The following is an 18,530-nucleotide window of genomic DNA, read 5'->3' as shown; positions in this document are numbered from 1 at the left end:
CATCATGTGTCATGTCATCTGTACGTTGCCTCCGTTTGCTATTTTTAAAACCTGTTTTTCGGTTTGGAATGAGGAACAGAAATCATGAAGTATTTATACAAGTGTCCCCAAGCATACATTTCAAGCCATCTGTTGATTTGCTGGAATAGTAGGCTACTTTACATATAAATGTAAAACCGACTGGGCAATAGAATATGAAATGGTGATTGGTTATGAAATGCCATCTGCTCTGGCTGCTCCAGGGTAGAAGTAGGGATGTTTACTGTCTTCCTTACATTGTCACATCACATGCATCAATTCTGAACCGTTCTTTACTGTGTGCAAAAGGTCAGGTATTCTAAGTGTTCATCCACCTTCAAATATATACAGAATATTCACTATCCTGTATGATCTCATGCCAGAGAAAAAGGAAGAGAATTAAGATGCAATAACTTTGACAAGGGGGCCCTCTACAGGTGATAACGCTCTTTGGGGAAATTTGAGGAAAGGAAAGCCACAAAAGACTAATGTAAAACATTTAGCCACTAGAGGGCAGTATATGTCCATGATTCTATTTATTTCAGACACAATGAACAGTATTGCATAGGAAAAAGCCAAAATAATAACTCATAGTGTTGTTGTTATTTTATTGTCTATAAAAGTCTAAACCTGGGACATTGTGGTGTCAGGGGGCCTCTTGATCTCCAGTCCAGGTCATTACTAAACTAGTTCACAAGCAGCGTATAAGTCAAGTCAAGTCAGTTTTATTTATTTAGCCCAATATCACAAACTGCAACAACACCCTCTGTCCTTAGACCCTCGATTCGGATTAGGAAAAACTGCCAGAAAAAAACCTAGAAGAAACCTCAGGAAGAGTAACAGAGGAGGGAACCCTCTTCAAGGACGGCCAGACCTGCAATAGATGTTGTGTGTACAGAATAGAAAACAGCAAAATTACAGTATAGAAATTCAGGATGATAATATAATAGATGGATTATAAAAATATATGGCGAATATGGATCCGGGAGGATGTCCATATGACCTCCTTATCACCAAGGAGACTTGGAAAGAGGACAGACTACACAAACACACAAGAGACAAGACTAAAGCACATCGTTCACGCAGAGATGAGAAGAGACAAGGAACCATATTCACAGAGGGAGAGAAAGACAAGAAGCGGTCTCACAAACGAATGTCATTTCAAAAAGATAGAAATTAATGTAACTGTCCAAAGTGATGGTTGTATGAAGACGAAAGCAGAACGTTGGGATAGCTGATACCACAAAATCTGGCTCAGATCTGGTAAAATGCCTGGGCCAGAATCACCGATATCAATACTGATTCTGACACTGATGGCTAAAGTACTATTATATCATACTGTCATATTTCTATAACACTGTTTCAACATTAAACAAATATTTTTACTGTTATGTCTGTTAATGCCTTCATTGTGCATATATGCATATTAAAATATACAAACATTTTAATAATAAATAACAAATGTTTACTGTGTGAAAAGTCAGACTTATTGTCACTATTATCCATACTCAAAACAAGGCTTAGTATCGGTAGTATTGATACTTTAAGTATGCTTTATCAGAATCAGAATCAGAAATACTTTATTGATCCCCGAAGGGAAACTCTTTGTTACAGCAGCTCGTCTTTATGTCAGTGCACACAGGAGAAAGTACTAGCAAAAAATATACAATACACTATAAAAACTATAAAAAACAGGTCAGAAAATAAATTAAGTACCAAGTGGGTATAAGTATAAAATAAAATAAGTGTGAAGTACCAAGTGGGTTTACTGGTTGATGATGATAATACGGTATAAATGCAATGTAATAATATAAGTAATAAGTAGTATTGCAGCAGCAGTAATGGAGGTATGAATAATAAATAGGAAAAACAAACAAAAAACAACTAAATATTGCACATGTGTATTACACGGATATTGCACAGTTATTCAAGTATTGCAGAGATGTAATGATCAATGTCCAGTTTAGTGACCTAGGGTCATACAGACTGACACTTAGAGGGAGGAGTTAAATAGTTTGATGGCCACAGGCAGGAATGACTTCCTGTGGCGCTCTGTGGTGCTTTTTGTGGAGATGAGTCTTCCGCTGAAGGTGCTCCTTTGTTTGACCAGCACGTCATGGAGTGGGTGGGAGACACTGTCCAAGATGGCATGTAGTTTGGCCAGCATCCTCCTCTCTGACACCAGAGACAGAGAGTCCAGCTCCACCCCCACAATGTCACTGGCCTTACGGATCAGTTTGTTGAGTCTGTTGGCGTCCGCTACCCTCAACCTGCTGCCCCAGCATGCAACAGCATACAGGATAGCACTGGCCACCACAGACTCATAAAACATCTTCAGCATTGTCCGGCAGATGTTGAAGGACCTCAGCCTCCTCAGGAAATAGAGGCGGCTCTGGCCCTTCCTGTAAACAGCTTGAGTGTTCTTAGCCCAGTCCAGTTTATTGTCTAAGGGTACTCCCCGGTACTTGTAGTCCTCTACAATTTTTTTAAGTATAGATCTGACCAACCCTTGCAGAAAGAAAACTAAATTTAACCCATTCGCTAAGATACAGTAATTGAGTTTGAAATGTCATCTTATTGGCCCTCAGTGGCAGATGACACACATTCTCCTAACTGTTTCAAAGACAGAGTTAATGGAAAATACAGCTTTAACTCAGGTTTTGGATGATTTTCCACTTCTGCACTGTATGCTTACATTATCCACAGACCCTTTTCTCATTGACTGGCCTTGTTGCCATAATTTCATTAGATGATCAATATCTGTCAAATGAACATTTGTAGCTATCTTTTCTAATACAAATTAGGCTTCATTGTTCGTACTGAATACATCGATTCAAATATTAATTTTCCGGGAACCGGTTATCAAACGAACTGCCTGAGTGGTACAAAGAAAGTATTGGCACAAAACCAGGACACAATTAGTTTACATTGATGGATTACAGCAGAGATGCCTCAAACTTTTACAATACAGAAGCTAAAAGACCTACATATTACATGGCATGGTGTCCTATAGATGGCCACTTCACATGTTAGTCTCATTTGGATGTTCTTGGAGGTTTGAGTTAAAAAGGATGAGTTTGAATAAAATCAGAGTATAATCCTGCTGCTCTTTGTCACTAATAGTTTTTACTGAGAGTATTTCAAAAATAATTTAGTTTTTACACCATGGACCTTTTTCATCATTACTCTTTCAAATAATCTTGCAAATCTATAAGCACAAATTGTAAATAAGAAAAAGTATAATCTTCATATAATCATTGCAACATTTTTCCATTGTATCCAAAAGGTAGAATTCATTCTGACTGAAGTGGACTGAAACAGAGCGAGGTGATCTTTCTTTCCTAATACATTAGTGTAACATAAACCCAAGAAAATTCCCCCTGGTGACTGAAGAATCCCTTCATCTCATGTAGCCATTTTATTATCAGCTCAAACAATTTTAGGTTTCATGAGGGTTTTTTGTACCCAAGGACATGGATCAAAGTAAGATGCTACATCTTCTGCTAAAATGAATGATCTTGAAAGGAATAATCAAATAGAGACTCATTAAAATGAGAGTTGGTGCTAGTAGTCTGTGTATGGATAATTATACTCTTCTAAGGACAATTGAAAATTAATTTAAAATGTAAAAATGTAAAGTAACATTGCTTGTTTCCTGTAAAAGTGAATACATAGTTAGCAATTCCCATGCAGTGGATGTCTCTGTCACTTGTCACTTTTCTGTGTTTCTGTATATATATATATATGTATATATAGATAGATAGCACATGTCTCGAGTTGACGCTTGCACTCTTGCCAAAAGAAATCTCGTGTGACACAGATAATGGGTCAATTTTAAAGCGTCTGTTCCATTTAACAACTGATGGCTGCAAGAAGGCATGCATCAAAAGCAAAACCAAATCTTCATTCCCATCGCTCAACAAACTACTATCTGATCTCTTCATTGTGAGATATGACACTGATGATCGTAGACGTGTGTTGTATACATTCCAGGGCCTTAATTTGTTTATCAAACTGCAGTAACAGTAACAAAAGTAACAATTCTTCACTACTTCTAATCACAAACTTAAGAATAAAAGCTATTTATTAATTTTCTTATGACTTAAAAAGAGGACTCTTAAGTTGGTTGAGAGTAGATCCTAGATGACTGCAGTACAGAAACAGAGCTGAGCACCTTCTGAGACATGATTTGATGGATTGTACAAAATATCAGTCATCATGATGAAAAGGTTAGCAGAAGAAAAATGTATAATTGAGAATAGGGTAGTTTTAGATTTAATTTTATTTGAACATTTAATAGGATGTTACACCACTTTTGCATTTATCAGGGGTGCAAACGCGACTAAAGCTGGCATTCATTTTGTTCGCAATAACTTTCCATGCATCTTTATTGTCTTCACTTGTCAATGTTGAACAAAATTCTTCTTAGTTTGGTTTTCTTTTTGTTTCCATTTCATCCAGTGTTTCTATTATTTAATAAACATTTATTAATTTTTATTTATATTAATATTAGAATGTTGTTAATTTCACATATTCATTGTTAGTAAAGATACTAAGGATTTCACACATATAAAATTAAATTAAAAATAAAATGGCCTAAAGGTTAGAAAGCAGTGCTTGCCCCTTCCTCATTACCACAAGTGAGGTGTGCTTTAGCAAGGCCCTTAATGCCAACTGCTCCAGTGGCCAGCAGGTCAGACTGTGGTTATACTGGGCAGCTTCCAGGTGTGATTGTGTGAAATGTGTGGCGTTCCTGCAAAAGAGAGCTGGTCTCTCAGTGCAACTTACCTGAATAAATAAAAGTTAAAAAGAAAAAGAATAACATACCACTACATAAGTCGCTTGGTGAATGTGTCTTATTCTTCACTGTCATGGCCTGGCTTTGTAGCCATGAAAAAAGAGAGGAAGATGTGATGTGACTCAGTGAAGAACCTTTTTCATCCTAAATTGTCTCTTTAGAGTGTTTTTATGTGTAATTGTTAGAAGTTTGAAGAATACAGGTCGATGTCTCAGGGAAATGCTCTGCTTTTTCCCCTGGCAATGAAAACCTCTCTGCTCTTCCTCGTGAATCATCTTATAATTCTCGGTACACTGAGACCGAGCAACTAAAAATGCGTTGAGGGTTGAAGGAAGATGCATGAGTCATGCAGCATTCATGGTCGCCGCTGGGAGGCAGTGACACACTAGATGGCTCGCACAATGTGCCTCCTATGTTTTCCCAGCTGTAGCTTGTTTGCCATACCCCCCCAACTCCCCACCTCCCCATCCTCTTTACTACTGCCACGACTGTTCTGAGTATGAGATGGAGGTAAGCGATGATGAATAACAATTAGGATCTTTCTGAATAGATACTAAAGAAGAGGCCAATATCAATATGAGATTTTTATATGCTAAGTCTTTCATCATTCATTTCAGTACAAATGTTGACAGAGCACGCTGTAGCACGGCTCAAACACAATAATTAAACACTTACTTCAAACTGATATGTGAGCAAATAAATTGGACACACACACACACACACACACACACACACACACACACACACAAAGAACAAAATAATCACATCCATTCAGCTGAATTCTCTGCAGGAAAGTCATTAATGGTTTTAAATGAGGACAAGCTGCCTCTGATACAACTGATCAGTGTGTGAAATGGAATTAGGTGGCTGAGGATGACAAGTGGAATCTTTTATATCCAATACTCATTGCTCATTGTGGCAGTGTAAATGATGCTTTTTTGTCTACTGCTCGGTGGTTAACAAATGACACTGACAGCTCACATTTTCTGCTTCCCACTGAAATGTAATCAATTTAACTGATAAAATAATCTATTACTGGTACATAATCTTCTCATCGCAACTGGTATCTAATAGAGGTAGCCATTGAGTATCCACAGGTGAAGAAAGTACATTTACTCAAGTACTGCAATAATTGTACTTTACTTGAGTATTTCCATTTTATGCTACTTTATACTTCTACCCCACTACATTTCAGAGGGAAATGTTATATCTTTTATTCCACAACATTTTCTTGTAAGGCATAGTAACTAATTACTGTGAAGATTACGATTTTACACAAAAAACATCTGATCAGCGTATAAAATATAATGAATTGTTATAGATTAAACTACCTAACTGCATATACCTAACATAAAAAATACAGTAGTTAAAAAGCTCCACCTCGATCAACTACAACATAAAAATGTTGTACATGTTAATGCATCAATATTGATAATGTAATAATTTTATACATAAAATAATATAACCCTCTGAAAGGGGTCTTTTTGCAACGAGTGATTTTACTTTTGATACTTAAATACCCTTTGCTGTTAACTTCTGTACTTTCCTTAAGATAATTTTTTTAATGCAGGACTTTTGCTTGTAATGGAGAATTTTTACATTGTGATATTGCTACTCTTACATATTACTAAAAGATCTGAATACTTCTTTCACCCAGTGGGGGAACGTAACTTTTTTCTCAAGTAGTTTTGAGGCACTTTTGCTTGTCAAGCCAGCCGCTGGATTTTGATGTATGTCTATTCTTGCAGTTGCGGTACCGGTGCTTGGAGTGGCTGAAACTCGAATTTCAGCAATCATTTCTCACATTTTATACAGTATCTTCTCATATAAGTAGTCAATCATAATAATGGCTGGGGGTGTGGTTGCCATGAACAAATAAAGGCCGGTCCCAAATACAAGCCACATACATATACAGTATGTGTGTCATGTCTCAGCCAAACGGTATTTTGCCATAACATACCACAAGTGCCACAAGATGGCAGCAGCTACATTTGAAACAGTATGGGAACCGTGCAAGTCACTGAATTTTCCATAACACGGTCCTGCAAATGTTCCACAATAAAAGCCTTGTTGTGAAATGAAGGGATTCTGTCTACTGAAATGCTAGAGGGCTTTTAATTTTAAAATATGAGCAAATATACTTATCAAACAGCGAGAAATAGAAAGGCCATGGCAATCTTTTAATCTCGTTATGACACAACACAGTTTGGCTGAGACATTAACACATATACACCCACAGAGACTGAAATAGGACAATAACACTTAGATTAACAAAGTATTGACAATAGCATGAATATATTGTGGAATTTATTAAACTAATGTGATGGAAATGCAGCGGTGGAATGTTACTAAGTAAATATACTCAAGTACTGTGTTTAAGTACGAATTTGAGATTTGCTGCTTTTCCTTTTAATTATTTTAATTTATTTTTAAAAAAACAAACCAAACTATCAATTGATTAATTGAGAAAATAATCAGCAGATTATTCCATAATAAAAAATAGTCATTAGTTGCAGTCCTGTACAAAACAGTTTGCTCCATCTCAACCTACAACAGTAAAATCCTGATTTTATATTAATGCATGAGTAATAATAATCTAATGATATAATATACAGTATAATAGTAAAACAGTCACCAGGGCCATTTTTCTGCATTGAGTAGGTCTACTTTCACTTTTAATACTTAAAGTACATTTTCCTGATAATACTTACATACTTTGACTTAAGTAACATTTTCAGTGCAGGACCTTTACTTGTAACAGTATTTTTACAGTGTGGTATTAGTACTTTTACTTAAGTAAAGGATCTGAATGTTTCCTCCACCACTGGAAATGTACATTATGCTTAGTTGGCATGCACATTATATGACAGGCACCAGGAGTTTATCCACCCTTGTTTTTTCCCCCTGGCCTGTATTGGGGACTGGCCATTATCATCATTGACTACTTATTTGAGAAAATACGATATAAAATGTGAGAAATGATTGCTGAAATATGAGTTTCTTTGTCCTTCATGGATTAATTGTTCATCGCTGTATTCATTGCATTTATTCATGGTTGCATTTTCCATTCATTTGCAATGTCTAGTAGTTATTAGTTGTGTGTGTGTAAAGTTAGTAGTTCAATAAACCTTTCATTTGTAAAGAACCTGATTATTATGTGGTTTGTGTGTATGAAGTATTACGGTCACTGTAAAGGAGTCAAGAACTTAGTAGTATCTTCCAGGACTAACACTAAATTAATTAATTGGCTATCAGTTTCCCTTTTCTAAGGGTGGTGCCCTGAAGTGAATTTATAGTTAAATTCTGTTATTTAGTATAAATATTGATTATTTCTCATAGCTGAAGTTGAGAGTCATCCTTCTACAGTTTTTTAAATCAATTATGACTGATCATGATTATAATTTTTCAATATAATTTAAGGTATTAACACTACACTAGATACGGAGCAATAATAGTGATAAATAAATGCAATATTCACTCTCCTTGGTCTCCACCAACTCCTGAAGGAAATATCTAGCTCTTAAGCTGCTAAATGTTCCACTGTGTTCACCAGCTAGTCACTTTGTCTGTCTGCCATTTGTTGCTGGACAGGTAATGTACAGATGGTGTATACAGCTTTTTTGTTAAAAACAGCTGTATGCTGCAGCTGGAAACAAAGCTGATGAGAGTAGTTGGAGTGAACCAAAACAGTAAAGTTGCAGCCCGAAAACCAAAAAAAGTAGCTGAAAGAACTAAAAGCTAGGCTGAGGGGAACTGCAGACTGAGAATTCTCTGTGGATTCGTCACTACAAGGATCAGAACACTGCTTCCGCTGTGAGTCTCTGCTGATAATCTGATCAGTTGGATCATCCCTGAAGGCCACATGTACCACTCCCCCCACATATATATCACCAGAACTTCTAACAATCGATCAGAGCTGCTGACGCTCCCTATCCCAGTGCCTCATGTTGGTCTCTGAGCAATTAGCCTACTTGCATCCCAGTGAGTACACAGCAGATACATGGCTAATCTCACTCCCTTTTCACTTTTTCTCTTTCCTTTATCGATTCTTTTATCTTCCATTGAACACATTTCTTTTATTTTTCCTCCGCGTTTGACTGTCTGACACATATAACTGGAGGTGTGACAGGTTTTACAGCTCTTACATTAATACCCTTTATTTCCCTGTAAAGGCTATTGTTGGGAAGTCAGTAATGGATGTGTGCGTCTGAGTCAGTCAAGTCTTTGTCTGTGTGCATGTGTGTAGGTATGTATGTGGTTTGTATGCGGTTTGTGTAGGTGTGAGACACAAAGACATTTCTTTTACAGCACTGTCATAAAAAAAAGACATTCATCGCCCCAGAGAGAGCAGCGATTTCTGTATCACTGGCAAAAAGGTTTCTGGACTCTTTAGAGATTACAGCTTTATGTGGGAAAATACTGTATAGAAAGTGTATGTCTGTGACGAGCTTCTTTATATGGTTAAATTCAGTTTTTTTTCAATTCAAATTATTTATATAGTGCCAATTCATAACAGAAGTTATCTCATTACTCTTTTCCTATAGAGCAGGTCTAGACCGTACTCTTTATAATGTTATTTACAGAGACCCAACAATTCCTTCTGAATGTGTGCAAGTTATATTTATTCACTATAGGATATACACTGAGTGACCACATAAATAGAAACCCCTGTACAGTGTAATACAATTCAACACAGTCAACAACAGTCCTATAAATACCTAATGTAAATGTTTATAATGTTCACTTTATGTTCACAAGGTGTCAAAGAGCTACCGGTTCAAATTACATATTTCACAAAGGTAGTATTTATTGAGAATGTCACAAGAAAAACAACAGCATCAGTTGTTTTAGCAAATGCTCCCTGCAGAAAACTTTTGTAATGACAGGTGTCATTATTATAGCACCACAAAGCCTGCATCAGGGTTTACCATGGGAGAACTGTTCGATTCCCATTTCCATGTTGGTTTGTTTCTTTAAACCACGACCGCTATCTTTCCCTGATCTTAACCATGTGGTTATTATTGTAACCATGATAATGAAGGCCCCTTAACCTTAATGAAGTAGTCATTTTAACCCAAACGATGTGTCCCTAACCTTAATTAAGTACTTATATTAACCCAAACCATGGGCTTTACTTCACCCTATCCAAACCTTAACCATAGCATTGTCACATCATAAAACTGATTTATTTGTGAGCTAGTTTTGAAAGGCACAGACAAATGATGTCATATTGCTGATAGGGGAGTCAGATTATTTAATTGTTATTTAATTTGGAGGACTTGTTGGCTTTATTAGAGCTGAAATGATTAGTCATTAGTCAATCGACTGAAAATAAGTCTGCAAATATTTTGATAATCAGGTAGGTTAATCGTTTATGTTAATTTTCAAGCAATGATGCCAAACGCTTCTTAAATGTGAGGATTTGCAGCTTTTCTATGTTTAATGTCTTTGTAAATTGAATATGGGTTTTGGATTGGACAAAACAAGACATTTGAAAACATCACGCTTGACGTTTTATAGACAAACGATTAATCTATTTATCGAAAAAGTAACTGCCAGAATAGAAATGGTTCATTGTGAGAACCATTTTTATTAAGGATGAGATTAGCGAGTGCAAGTCATGATACTGTACACATACGAAACCAAGGTGTTTCTGTGTGTGTGTGCTGCGAAGCTACAGAGAGAGATGGAGCTGTTTAGTGAAACCCTCGAGCCTGTGGATAAATGTCCATTCTTTAAATTATATAAATAAGGCTCAGCCTCAACCCAGCAGGAATCTTTAGTCACAATATAACTTAATGAATTGGAAAGAACTGAAGATGGACTGCATTTAGTTTAAAAACTTAGCACAAAGTAATCAAAGCGTCTTGTTTTATATTTTTCAATTCGATGCCAAAAGACTAATGACACAGTTGCCATCCAGCAGTTGAGTAAACAGGACTGAGGCTCCCTGCTGGCTGCTGCATGCGGTGACCTGGGAATGAAAGAGCACAGTCGTGCTGACTCAGTGAATCTGAACACCACAGAGGCTGGCTTGTCACAGTGCCAACCATTCGATTTGTTTAGAGACACAATATGGCCATCTTGGCTGTGTGCTGGAAAATACGCCAGGGGAGCCAGTACTTGCCAGTACTTGCCAGCCAACTTTCTCTTGTTGCTCTTTCTCTCTTATTTTTCACTGTGAGACCACACTCTGCAGGGAGCATTTGAAGAAGGAAATGTGCTTTCATGGAAGATTCAAAGCCTTGCTCAAACACGCAGTGTTCTCTGAAACAATTCAACATTTTGACACTTTGTCTTCTGCTTGATTTATGGCTTTCATCCTCATAATATATTCATGTTGCTGGGTTTTTTTTACAGTTCTCTAAAATATGATTGTTTTTATACACATTACTCGATGCAAAATATCTTAATGAATAAACCTCTAACAAATAAACCTGTTTGAATTATTTTTGCAATGACAAATGAAAACCATTATCATTTCCACATAATGACTGCATTAATCGCTCTGATAAAAGTGTTATCATGAGCTTGATCTGTCATCCTTCTCTTTACTGCAGCAATAGCAGCTAATAGCAACTGTCAGAAGAATACAACGTTGTTCACATTAATGTAGAAGTAATAATTCAGCTCCATCAAAACTCGGATTTTCCACACTCTGAGAGCTGTACACTGCACAGCAACAAGAGATAGAAACATTTAGCCACTTATGATTATTCAGTGGTGATTCAGGGGCAGATTGCAGATTGGATATATGTCTGTCTTAAAAGATGGTGGTGATGTTATTCTATGTCAACAAATCCCATGAAAAGACCACAACAAACAATGTATTTTACGTCTCTTAAAACTTTCCAAACTTTCCCATCTGTCTGCAGCACTTAGCTCCAAACCCATTTGTTTTTACAGAAGATGTAAATCTTTAAAAATGGGCCACAAATATAAAGTTTTACTGTTAAAAATGACTACAGCTGGGCACTGTGGTTTTTATCAAACGTTACAAACAGTAGTAAATTGTGAATTTGTTGTGGACTATTTTAAGCCACAGGTTAATTTGGTGCATTGTTATGAAGGAACATGTCATCCTGTACAACAATATGGCTCATTTTCTTAACACCTGTCATACAGCAAGCTTTCTCGTTATGCACACAGTGGCACATTGTATTTAAACTTGTCTAGATAATTCATCTACTTGTTATTATTATGAATGTGTGCTGCTTTGCCCCTCCTCACCCTTAGTGTTAAAGGAATTGTAAACCTAAATCATAAAACATTTTTTGCCAGTTACCCTTACTATACAGCCATGCCTCACTGTCAACAGCTTTCATTAAAACTATTTTCTACTGAACAAATGGCACAAGTGAAACCTGTCCACAGAGATGTCTGCAGATTATCCAGAGTAACTGGGACATCACTTCTGAAAAGACACATTGCTGTTGAGTTTTTCAAATGTCATTTTGCGATGCTTTGAGCACCACAAACCAAATTTCAACCACCTCCACATACTGGAGTGGTGACAGAAGCCTCAGCAGAGGATATCTCGAAACTGCCTGGCTGGCTAGATACGGCCAGGGGAAAGTGGGAAAAATACTGTCATTTTTTGTGATTTAGATGAACTGAACCTTTAAAGTCTTGCCTGTAGAGGAGTTATTTTTTCAGGTCTATATAATTGTTTCTTCATGATGACAGGCTGAATAAAAAAAGATATATACAGTATATATTTAAAAGTATGGCATCTGATTAGATTGATTACTGTGTATGTTTATTTGAATACCTCTGTGCATCATCAGACATAATGAGAACTGATTACAGGTCATTATTAATTGCAACCCGAGGTTTCCATGACTCTTTGTTATTAGAGCTCATTTTGTCAAATATGACAAAAGATTCGAGGGATCCATTCAAGTTGGAAGCCTTTGTGTCCATCCATTTGATGGAAAAGTACGATGCCAACATCAGATAGATGATACATCATCTCAGTCAGTGCAAAAATGGGGCCTTTGGAAATGTGACATATATATTCATAATGCCATTAGTGAAACTTAGGAAAGTGACAATGCATCCTTTTGTATTCCTGTTACTATTACAGAACATGTGTGTAATCAGTGGTGGAAATGAACTAAATACATTTACTCAAGTACTTGTACTTTACTTGAGTATTTCCATTTTCTGCTACTTCATACTTCCACTCCACTACATTTCAGAGGGAAATATTGTACTTTTTACTCTACTGCATTTATCTGACAGCTACAGTTACTAATTATTTTTCAGATTAAGATTTTCCATACAAAATAGTAGCAAAATTTATAAAATACAATGCATTGTTGCAGAATAAACCACTGGTTCCCAATTTTTTTAGTTTGTGACCCCTTTACAAAAGCACTGTGTCCAGTTGGAGCCCCTTGTCACATGTATCACAAATTCATTAGTTTTTAACAGTTTCACCAAAGAGTGATTTCCCCTTTAAACTCTGGTGGTTTCATTTAAATAACGAGAGAAAAATATTTTACAAAAAGCAAAGATTAGAGAAAACTCAAAAAAATTAATACAAATTCAAGAACTTTGTTTTCTCCTTTTTAATACTTTAACTACATTTTGTTGTCAATACTCCTGTACTTTTACTTAAGTAGGATTTTAAATGCAGGACTTTTTTCTTGTATTGAGTATTTTTTACATTGTTGTAGTAATACTTTTACTTGTATATCATTTCATAGCCAGATTGGGGTATGTTTTTCTATTAAGAAAATACACCTTTCAGAGCATATTTGTGATTTCCTTTAAAAAAAGTTCACTGCCACCCAGAGATAGTTTGAGTCCATGTGATGCAAAACATAAAAAGAAAAATACAATATCTTGCCAAAACATCAAGCACAAATCTCAGAAAAGCAAGGTAGATTTTTTTGTTTGAATTCTTTGTTGAGGCTGAATAAAAATGTATTGATTTTGGGATCGACTGTTCTGTGTTTCTATAAAAACACTGCAAGAGGTCAAAATGTTGTAGAACACTTGCATGGATTTTACCTAATCAACTATGAGGGCATGATGATTGTTAAGTTCAGAAGTGTTTTTGTCATTTCAGTCCTTTCTTTCATGTTCTTGCCACCTAGTCAAATTTCATCTGATGAAACTTAAAGCTGTGGTTTTCCACTTGGGAGGCAGACTGTGGAACCTGGGGAATTGGAGGAATGACGAAAGAAATCCTCCGAAAATAGAGAAAAGAAACAATGAATCCATAGCTAGAAGAAGTGAAGGAGTAAACTTTCTGTTTACCAGAAGTGTGTTCTGCTAGAATAATTGCCAGGGAGAGACACATTAAGGTGTGTCAAGTGTGACCTAATTAGCTACAGCAGAGACTTTAACTGCTGCAGACTGTCTCTCAAGTGAATCGCAGTTGAAGGGAATGCAGAACAACCTGTATGAATCAATGCAGAAAACATGCAGCTTCTCCATTTATTCTGTAGTTTTAAAATATTGTGCTGGTAAAATGTCATTAACAGAGATCATAATGTTATTATGGATCTCAGTAAGATAAATGGCAAGTCAGGTTAATGGGATACAGTTGATCAATACAGTTAGAAGCCAGCTTCATCGTTATTTACACTGATGTGAAAACTTGCTTGCTCCCCTTTTTCTCTCTCTCTATTTTATTTAATACAGCTCATCATAATCTGCTTTAATTTAGGCCTATTTGTTTGTAGGCTACTCTTCTCTTGCTCATCTGTAATAGTAACATTAAAATGTCATACTCGTTCTCCTGTTGTCTTGGCAGCGAGGTAGAAACTTTTCCCCTGTAATGGGCTCGGTATTGAACATTCACTGATAATTGAACAATAATGATCTGTTTTATGACCTGTGGTGTGTGAGTAATTGATTCTGAAAGTGGTGTTTGTACTCAAGATGTGTGTTTACAGTGTGAGCAGGCACTGTGTAAAAAGCAGCTGTTTTTTACGGCTCTGGAGAGCGTCATTGCCGCTCTGGCCTATAGATGGCGATGCTGCACTGTTGTTGAGTGAACACACCATGATCTCACTTTGCTTGGCGTTTTGGATGCTCAGCCCTCCCAAAATAAAGAGACATCTGTGGTCAAAAGCTGCAGGTGTCCACATGCTATGGATTAAGGTTTGTTTTGTTGTGTTATGTGTCCTTGGTATCTTTATTTAGTTGTTAGTCTCAAACTTCAGGCTGCCTCTCAATCTGTTGAACCTGCTCTCATACAGTATTTCTAACAATTTCCTTGTGTAATAGTAGGATTTAATTTCTTCTAATGGTCAATATTTTGACCACACAGAACAGCGATTGTCCAATCATAGCTTAGGAACCGTAACTATGCACGGCAGGCTGGTCTAGGTTTGGATTTCTCAACATGTTGAAGTGGTGTGCATGTGGCTGTACTAAGAAAGATATTTGTCATTTAAAGAGTTTGGAGGGTGGTGTGTTTTTTTAAATCAACTTTGCAAAAGCAAAAACACAAGAGCAAAAGTGTAAGGGATGGATTAAACAAGTGTGTTTCTTTGCTCTAACATGTGCTGCTAACATTAGCATGCCAGGCTAACTAGCTTACTGTTTACTGTACAGTACCTATATTTCCAAAGTCAAGGGGCATGCCAGAAGCTAACTGCATTATGGAGTTACAGGTTACGTCAGAAAAATACTTGGTCAGGACTTGAACATCAAATGCGTTGGAACCAATGTGCTAGTATGTCAGAGTTCAGAGTAACAATAGGATCTCTGTCCTGCTCTTTATTTGGAGGAAGTTTAGACTCCAACAGCTTCAGCCAAACTTGGCTTGGATAGCATGACGTTTTGCCAAACACCTTGGTTATTCCTCATCCTCAAATCCTTTTCTCATGTAAAAGCAATTCTGTTTGAAAATACCAACATTAAAAATTAAATCTTATGCCTGGGTTGCTTGTCCAAGTATGTTGTTCTACATTAAGCTTTCAAACCATCTGGGTTCATCAGGATTATGTTAGAACAAATAACATTTCAGTAACATTTTTATCTATAATACTAGGGCTCTGCCCCAAAATACACAGACAATACTCCTGTATTTCCATGTCCTCTTTGGATCATCCGTTGGCGAGGATGCTGACTTTTTGCAGAGGACATGTAGCTTCAGCCTCAATCTTTTAGCATTCTACCTGTCATAGTTCAGCCACATCTCTTCCCCTATCCTTGTGTGCTGTTGTGTTCCCCCCCTACCTGTGTTCCTTGTCAGTCTCCTGTCTGTCTGTGTGTGTGTGTGTGTATGTACTGGCCTGGGCGGGGCACTCTGGTCTCTCTCCTCCTGCTGATCACTGGCACACCTGATGCTCATCATCCAATCAAGCCTGCCAGTATATCTACCCGGCTCTTCCCTTCAGTCATCGCCAGATACAATCTCAATACAATGCTGTGGTACCCTGTTATGGCTGGATCCTGCCCTTGTTCATATTATAGTATGATCCTTTTTAGATCGTAGCTACAACAATACCATGTATGTCATGCTATTGTGTGCATATGTAAAGCCGGGCAGATATTGTACTGATTAAGCCCGATTTTAGCCCTGAATTTGGGAAATAATTTTAGAATGGGGCAAAATTTCAGAATGTCAGATAGGTTGCCGTTTAACATACACTTTGAGGGAGGTCGCGATGCCTGATTAACTGCCTCAACGATTGGCTGTATTTCTGGCAGGTCAGAAAACTTGGTTGGCTGTTTCATGGTCTGCACCAAGAGTCATTATTTAACTGTAGTGAGCTTGTTTTAATATTACTAGTAATTACTATTTTGACATGTTGTGCTAAAACTATGACTCAGACTGTGCTGTGATATAAAACTGAACTTCCTGCAGAACAAACAGACCACATTATCTGCATCTTCCAGCCATGTGTGGCTCCGAATATCTTTTTTTTTTGTCTTACTTTCCATTTATAGTAGAATTGCACATAAATCACATTGCCTTTCTTTCTTTTTATCAGCACTGTTAAGGACGCGGTTGTCTTGTGAATTTCGAGTGGTAAATCTGCCACTGATATCACTGTAAACTGCACGTGTGCAGTACAGAAAGCTTGACAGGCATAGCAACAGTAACTAAGGGGGGTGGGGCTTAGCAAATGGTCAATTGCTACCTTCCAAACACACTCCACTGCCTTTATCCTTTCTACAAACTTCACTCCTCTTTCTGTCTTCCTTTCTGAATGTGCAGTATAGAGTAGCTGCTGCATTAACCTCCCAGTCACCTCCCGGGCTCATCTCTTTCATTGGCCTTTCACTATAATGGGCGTAGCAAGGTTTAACCCTGAGCACAGATGGTGAACAACATGAAACTATGGGGACCATCCAGGCTTTTGGCCAACTACTGCTCTTTGTGTGGGCAGGTAAACTGTTTGGTGAGTGAAGTGGAATGACAACAGGCCAGACATGACGAACACAATAATCTCCTGATGGCTGGATCATTGAATAAAGATGTTTGTTTTCGTCTTGCCTCTTGTGGAGAAACAAGCAATTGTTTTAGAAAGTTAAATGAGAAAAAAAGGCCTAATCGGCAAGAGACCTTGTGATTGCAGCTGATGCGGTCCGCAGTGTTTTATTCTGCAATTTGTATTGTGGTCAGGTATGTGAAAAGGGGCTGAAATGGATTTGATTGCTAGTGCTTTTAGAAGTGATGAAATGGTTCACCACACATTCTGACGAGTTGAAGTCATCGTGACTGTCAGTTTGCCTTCATTTTCCTCTCTCTTTGGGAACACTGGGACATATTGTAGTTCATCTGAACCCTGTCTGGATTGCTCTGTGATTGCATTTCTACCAAGGGTCAGTGAAACCATGACTACCTACTATTCACTGCCCTAACTGAGCTGCAAATCCAGAGGAAATTAATATAGTGACTGACAGATGAGTGGTCAAAAATTGCAATGGGCCCTTCAAAGAGGCTGTATATACAGTATGTATGTTGTATGGCTCACAGAAAGACAAAAATAAAACAGTAACAATATGAAGTGAAGTGAAAGTTGTTTGAGGAGAAAGTCTGTTGCTTTACAGAGTAACCGACCTCTCTAGCACTTAATGAATGCTTGACTGAGTGGGGCAATTACAGGAGATAGCTCCATTAAGCCATTTACATTTGCTCAAAGTCAGATTGCCTTTAATTTGCTCTGTTTGGAAATAAATGCATGTATATTATTGTCATTAAATAAGCCAGCTGAATGCAGATGTAGAGAACCCATTAAAATCTCTGTGGTGTCAACATGTTGGCTGTACTGTACTGTACATCAGTCGGCATTTCTGACTTTTCCCACCAACCTCCTGTTCTATTTTCACTATTGATTTCCACCTGGATCATCAGTTACACAGCATTTGTTAAGACATAGTTTAGACTTTCTCCCGGGGTGGGGTTCAAAAACAAATCGTATTATTTGATTAATTGAAGTACATGGTTAAAATATTGTATTATTTTCTCGATGTGTTAACTATGTATGAGGAGTATAAATGGCAATAGAAAACAATTGAGTGCAGAAAATGAAGCTAATTAGACAATTTCCAACATAAGACACGGCCACTTCCAGTACAATTCGATTACAGATAGGAATACAGATATTTTTGTGGCATAAACAGACACACACACAGATAGTAGCTTTGTGTTACACCCCTAGGGTGAACTGACCTTCTAAGAATTTGGGACAAAGCAGTTTATTTCCTTTTTATAAAGTTTATTTCCTTTTTTCAAAATATTTCA

Source organism: Siniperca chuatsi, linkage group LG10 (genome assembly GCF_020085105.1).
Source record: "Siniperca chuatsi isolate FFG_IHB_CAS linkage group LG10, ASM2008510v1, whole genome shotgun sequence".
Taxonomy (NCBI): Eukaryota; Metazoa; Chordata; class Actinopteri; order Centrarchiformes; family Sinipercidae; genus Siniperca; species Siniperca chuatsi.
Note: the sequence above shows the minus strand (reverse complement) of the source record.